This window comes from Sinohyriopsis cumingii, unplaced genomic scaffold, assembly GCF_028554795.1.
Source record: "Sinohyriopsis cumingii isolate HCF-2022 unplaced genomic scaffold, ASM2855479v2 utg003493l, whole genome shotgun sequence".
NCBI classification, from domain to species: Eukaryota; Metazoa; Mollusca; class Bivalvia; order Unionida; family Unionidae; genus Sinohyriopsis; species Sinohyriopsis cumingii.
In genome coordinates, this window is record NW_028316504.1 from 68,719 (window position 1) to 75,074 (window position 6,356).

Consider the following 6,356-nt stretch of genomic DNA (forward strand, 5'->3'; position numbering starts at 1 on the left):
TCAAGGACATCGCACCTCTGTCCGTGTGTGTTCGAGTCTCATGCTCGGACAACGTGGGTATGAGAGAATGCTTGTCAATAGGCCGCAACATATCAAACACAAAGATTATCATGTGCTGAAATATGGCGCTAATCTCACATCAGCAGCAACAATGGGAATATACTCCGATGTAGAGAGAAATAGATTAAAGGATAGATATCTGTGCTTCTAATTCAGGTACTGGACGCAGCACGTACTTGTATGTCTGGAAGAAATGGTAGAAGATTCCTCTGTTTGCATATATTATTAAATATTTTTACGCAGACAAATAGAACACGACATATCTTTCCATGTCTCATATAAAGTTAAAGTCTTTATTTACTCACTTTCTTAGGTGGACTATGGCACTATAGTGTTGCAATGATACAAACAATTTTTTACCTATTTTTGTTTGCACTTGTGCCGATTGTAAATATTAGTGCTTGCATGGTTTCACAGGTCGTAGACACCAAAAAAAAAAAACACGAGAAAAACAAACCCCCTCCACCCACCCCCACCTCCCAATATAACAACACGTATATTCTTGAAATAAACGATATTTGTGTTTATCTGTAATCAGAAGCAATATCAAAAGAGTAATTTCGATGGATATTCAAACACGTGTAAAGCGCATTGGTATGATACGAACTTCCCTAACGATAATGCAGGTAACTTGCAAACGGGAGCGCTTGTCATTTTCGCCTGAAGTGCGAGTAGGAAACATTTTGGAGGTTGCTTCTGAATGCATCCAAATAAATCTGCATCCAAGAGATTTCTGTTTAGCCTTATACCTAGTTGTGTTAGAAACGTCGTGGTCGGTTGACTACGGCATGATATTGTCAATAATGTGTTAAAATTACCCTAAAAGGCAACAAAAAAGTAAACAAATCTGTGCAAAATTCTTTCTTTCTTAAAAAATACTGAAAAAGCCCCTTTCAAGATCGAAATTGCCGTGTAATTGGGAACACACATTTGCGTAGGCTAAGTCATATCACGGGAAGTTGCTCTTAGTAGGGATCTGATTGACTGGTTGATCTTGGAAACAACCTAACACTGCTACCGACAGATGAACCTTGACACCTGACTCGCCACGTGACTGATCAATGTCAATTGGCTATCTTAGTCTAAAACTCCGTGTATTTTGAGATACACAAAAACTTGTGGGAGAGGGGAAATATCTAAGCTGCCTGACTAATCACAATTAATGTGTAATTTTTTCTGGATCCCTCTTCCACACTGTAGCGGCTGCTACTGGTGGTGTGGTATTATGAGGTTACACCTTCTTACAAGGTGCCTGCTTTATTTGGCGATCATTATCTAGAGTGTGATCGCCCTCGGTATAGTTGTTGCCTGGATCGAGTAAATATTAAAATAAAGTGTGATGTGAAATTATAGATGGAATAAATAAGAGATCTGAAGAGGTATACAGAACAGAATGGCACGAGCCCCCGTACATGGAAAAACAAATTTTTTTATAAATTACATAAATAACTGGGATAATACATTACATTAGGAAGATACACTTCTTTTTTGGAATAAATCTTTCAACGAATATCAAACACAAATATATTTATATAAATAGCCGATCTGTTTTAAATGATAGAATTAGTTCGTCATATAAGAGGGTGAACGATCGAAGTCATTGCCTTCATAAACTGCTTATTCTGGTCCACTCCAACTTCACTATGGTGGTTTCTCTACGCCCTTTCGCTTTATTACTTTTCCGACCTCCCTACTGTCTCGCCTCTTTTCGGCCCTCAGACTTTGTGTGGGAAGGTGGATACGTAAGTAGATACTTCAGTGGATACGTCCGTGGATATGTTCGTGGATATTTCAGCGGATACGTCAGTGGAGCTATTTCCCCTTTCGAAATAAACAGAGAAACAACCTAAATATTCTGTCCGTTGTCCTATAGGGAACAGATCATTACTCTCCGCTCGTTATGTCAGATATCGTTCTATCGGAATTCTAACAGACCAAAGGCTGTCTGGTCAAGCTAAACATGGCAGACCACAAACAAACTTGGTTTCACAAGATTAATGTACTTCCTAATGGATATTTCATTACTAATTCCCATTAACATTACACGAGACATAATGGTTCCGATTTCGTCTCAAGTACACAAATAAATAAATGAAATTCATTAAATGGTTTAACCACGTTATTTTCAGCGATCACACACATTCAAGTATTTAGCATACATGAAATCATCTAAGATCGGTGGATTCAACGGATTCTCGTAACTCATATCAACTAAAGTAATGCATAAAATTCTTAGATTACTATAACAATCAAGACGTCAAATTCAAACAATTCGTCATACTTATATAAAGAAGATCATTGTACGAATTCAGATATCTGAACTCAACACAGTTATATGCATATGAAGAATATCGATCTACGAATTTAAATAAATAAATTCATGCAAATATAAACAATTAAATTCAAATAAATAATTACATTGGTATCAACGCTCTACATGAAATTGGAGCAAATACCTTGTGCTTTCAAGTTTTGCTCGCTTCTACCGCCATAATTGTGTCCGTTGACTTTCCAGACATCCGGTCCCTTTGACTAATGTTTTACGAGAGAATTCAGTCTCGGAGTCCCTTATATTTTCACTCTTGCAGAAAAATTGCAGACTGATTAGATATTTCGATGGAGACAATTTAAAACCCAGAAATTTGTGTGGGAACCACACACCTTATTTAGCGTAACCAATAAGGATTAAATATATTTACCGTCTTTTATAACTAGGCGCAAAAATTGGGGTCAGCATGACATAGAATTCCAAACAACAGATCTGGAAAATTTCAAATCTGACAGTTCAGATGTAAATTCAAAGATAACTTGTCTCTAACAGTCTGTGTGGCTGCTAAATAAACAAAGGCTAATTAACAATCACTTCCTCTCCTGACACTGACATTATAAATCATTGCAGTATAGCGATTTAACAAGCACCTGTCCCCATAAATATAATCAATTGTTCTCTGGCCTCAAGACAATGTGCCCTTCATAGATCGACATAATTCTGCATCCTTACGCACACCAACCGAACAATTTGCAAACTTGAACTTTAGCTCAGAGAGAGAGATAGAGAGTATATTACAAAGAATACAGTCAATAGTATACAAATTACGTCAAAAAACAAAAGTAACAATAACTAAAGGAGACAAATACAATACACTGACTAATGAAAATACAAAAGTAAATGCGTATATAATAATGTTTTCCATGAAAACTAAGGAACAACAACTTGATATATCGTAAGTCATAATTCGTTTTCAACAATTATTCTATAAATTATAACAGTGGGAGCACCATATAAGTGAGCACAACTTGCACGGATACAAAGTGGCTTGAAGATTTTCTGTTAAAGCGAAATGGAGAAAAAAAATTAAGAAATTAAATTAAATAATGAACATTACTAAACAATAAATGATTAGTAACGCACAGAGATATAACATCAGACCTCGTTAGCATTCGATGTAAACACAATGTACTTGTTACAAAATTCTTTATCAAATGAAGTCATTGCTTCTTCCTATAAATGTATTGGGATGACTATCCATTGCGATGACGTAGATACTAACAAAGAGGAATCATATGTATCATATGACTTAACTAAGGGTTACTCTCAATTTATTAACTCAGAAAAACTTAATTATCAGCATCCGTACAGTAAAAATTGTATAACTTCTCCACGTGGAAGTAACAGTTAAGATGATATGACGTGGAAATACAGAAGCTGTTCAATTGCTTGAAGGAATTAACATATCACGGGTCATCATTCCCAAGAGGGCATTCACAAAATCGATATTGGACATTGAATCTAGCAACATCTAAACAGGTACCCCAAATTTATCAATAATATCACCCAAATTTATCAATAATATCACCCAAAACTGTTCATGGTTTTGTCCAAGAAAGCTACACACGAAAGAAAATTGATCTTGGACTAAAGTGCAGAGTGTTTGAGAACGAGTACACACACAGCTTCTTCCATAAATGAAAACTGTTTAGTTACAATATTGGCAACGAGCCGACATGACTAATGAGACCTGGAAATGTGTTTTCTACTTCCAATATCACAGCGGGAATAATACTGCTATCGAACAATAACTTCTGAAATCCACTTAGAGAAATATCTCCATAAAGTCTACATTTTCATATTAGAAATGGAATTGGGCTTTAACAATATTTTTCCTTATAGATTTCTTAACCGGGAATCGACGTGGAGAATTTGCGATTCTACAAAAACTTAGAGATTAAATGGCTCCGACAGTTTTTAAATGTTTGGAATATAGCCAGTTTGAGTTACATACAATCTTGATATCTGATAGATAAAAATACGGAATAAAAAAAAACCATAGACCGCCTGCTCATTTACTGAAACTATAGTTTTTAAAATATATATATATTTTAATGTGCTCTTCAATTGGTAAAATACCTAATAGGCTTAACGCTACGTCTGTTCGTTGTATGTCTAGAGATACTTTGTAGATGCACAAGATCTATGCCATATCTCTAGTATATATTGAGGGTTTGGATTAAATCAAATATCTTAACCATACAAAACTCGCGGTAATGCAATAGTTTCATATCAAACCTTAAATGTGAGCGGATTAAATCCATTCTTATTTATTCTTATTTATTCCCATATCAATAACACTGAATAAGGTACTTACAAGTGTATCTTTAGCCTTCTTAAGGCTTGGTATCTATTCTGCTATACTTTGACACATTGACATGTAAATGTCTACATGACTGTTTTAAAGTCAGATAAAAGTCGTTAAATACTACAACGTTACTTTTCTTGAAATTATATCCAAATCCCCACATTATGAGAACTCGCTACATTCAATCAGTAACGGATCCGTGACTTCGAAAAACTTAAAAGAAACCTAGCCTTTTCTACAGTAGGACACGGGAAAGGGCTATAACAATATACAGTATACAAAAACATGCTTACACGTTGGCGAAACAACAACAAGTTCATTTAAAAACACAATGTGAAACCAAAAGGATAATATACCACCTTGACCGTGACCGTTTTAAAACAGGAAATCTAGAAATTGTTTTACAAAGAATAACTGTGCTATGCTTATTTGACTAATATCTGACAACCACTTTCCATATTCTGGAACTGGTACCAAGAGAACACAATTTAAAAACAAACAAAAAATATTTTAAAAAAACACCATGCAATACCTTGTCAAAATCCTTTTATACGGCAAGAGAAGCTGCATACAGCATGCTATGGGACGGGAACCGTTACAACCTGCCTCAAATCTGGGACACTGTTAACATAGCTCACCATAATTCAGTAGAGATTTAATCGTCTGCTGATGAAGTCCTTAGTACGAGGAGTAAAGCTTCAGTTTAACTTTCTCTATATTGTGTGTGTATGTGATTGAACAGTTTAAAACATTATCAAATATGAATAATAATAATACTACATAGATGAGTTTTCACCAAAGATTGCACCAAAACATGATATGTTTTTCATTAGCATAACAAGCTAGTTCAGGGACTTAAAGGTAGATTATGTTGGAATCTATGGCCTTCAGAAAGCCCCCCACCCTCACCCCCACCCGCGAGGGTTAATACAAAACTCAGAAGATTTAAGATAATTATGTATTCAGTTTATCAGATATTGTCAAAATCGTTACAACTAAATTGCATTATAAATATGCAAATCACGTGTTTCATTCCCTCCTTTAGAAAGCGTTACATTAAGGCACTCTTTAAGTTGACCAGGAACATGAACAAGTATCAATAGTGAGATGAAAAGAGCATCCAAGCCTGACCTAAGTGTAATTTTACCGTACTTAATACGTTTATAATTTATATTATTTACTCCACCTGCATTTCCAGGTTCAGCACCAGTATGTACGGATGTAAAGCTCATTATGTATGATATAATCAACTCTCCACTATAAGACGATTCTTTTAAATTTCCGATGATTTCATCACATTCCTTGTGGGAAGCCTTATACTCATTTATCTAGAATACCATGTTTAGAAATGTAATGCCCACTGACCTACGATATGCCCACTGACCTACGATATGCCCACTGACCTACGATATGCCCACTGACCTACGATATGCCTACGGACCTACGATATGCGCAAGAGCTCTATAAACAATATCGCTATAATGCATTTCAAAGGATGTTTTGATTTCTGTTTCGTAAATTTATTGGTCTCCGAAACTGGTTTAGATGTACCTCTCCAAACTTATCAGTGTCATCATTTTTGTTGTGTAAAAGAAACCTCAAACGTTTTTTGTGCAGTTTTCGAAACTCTGTTTTCGCATTTTTGTAATGGCGAAAAAC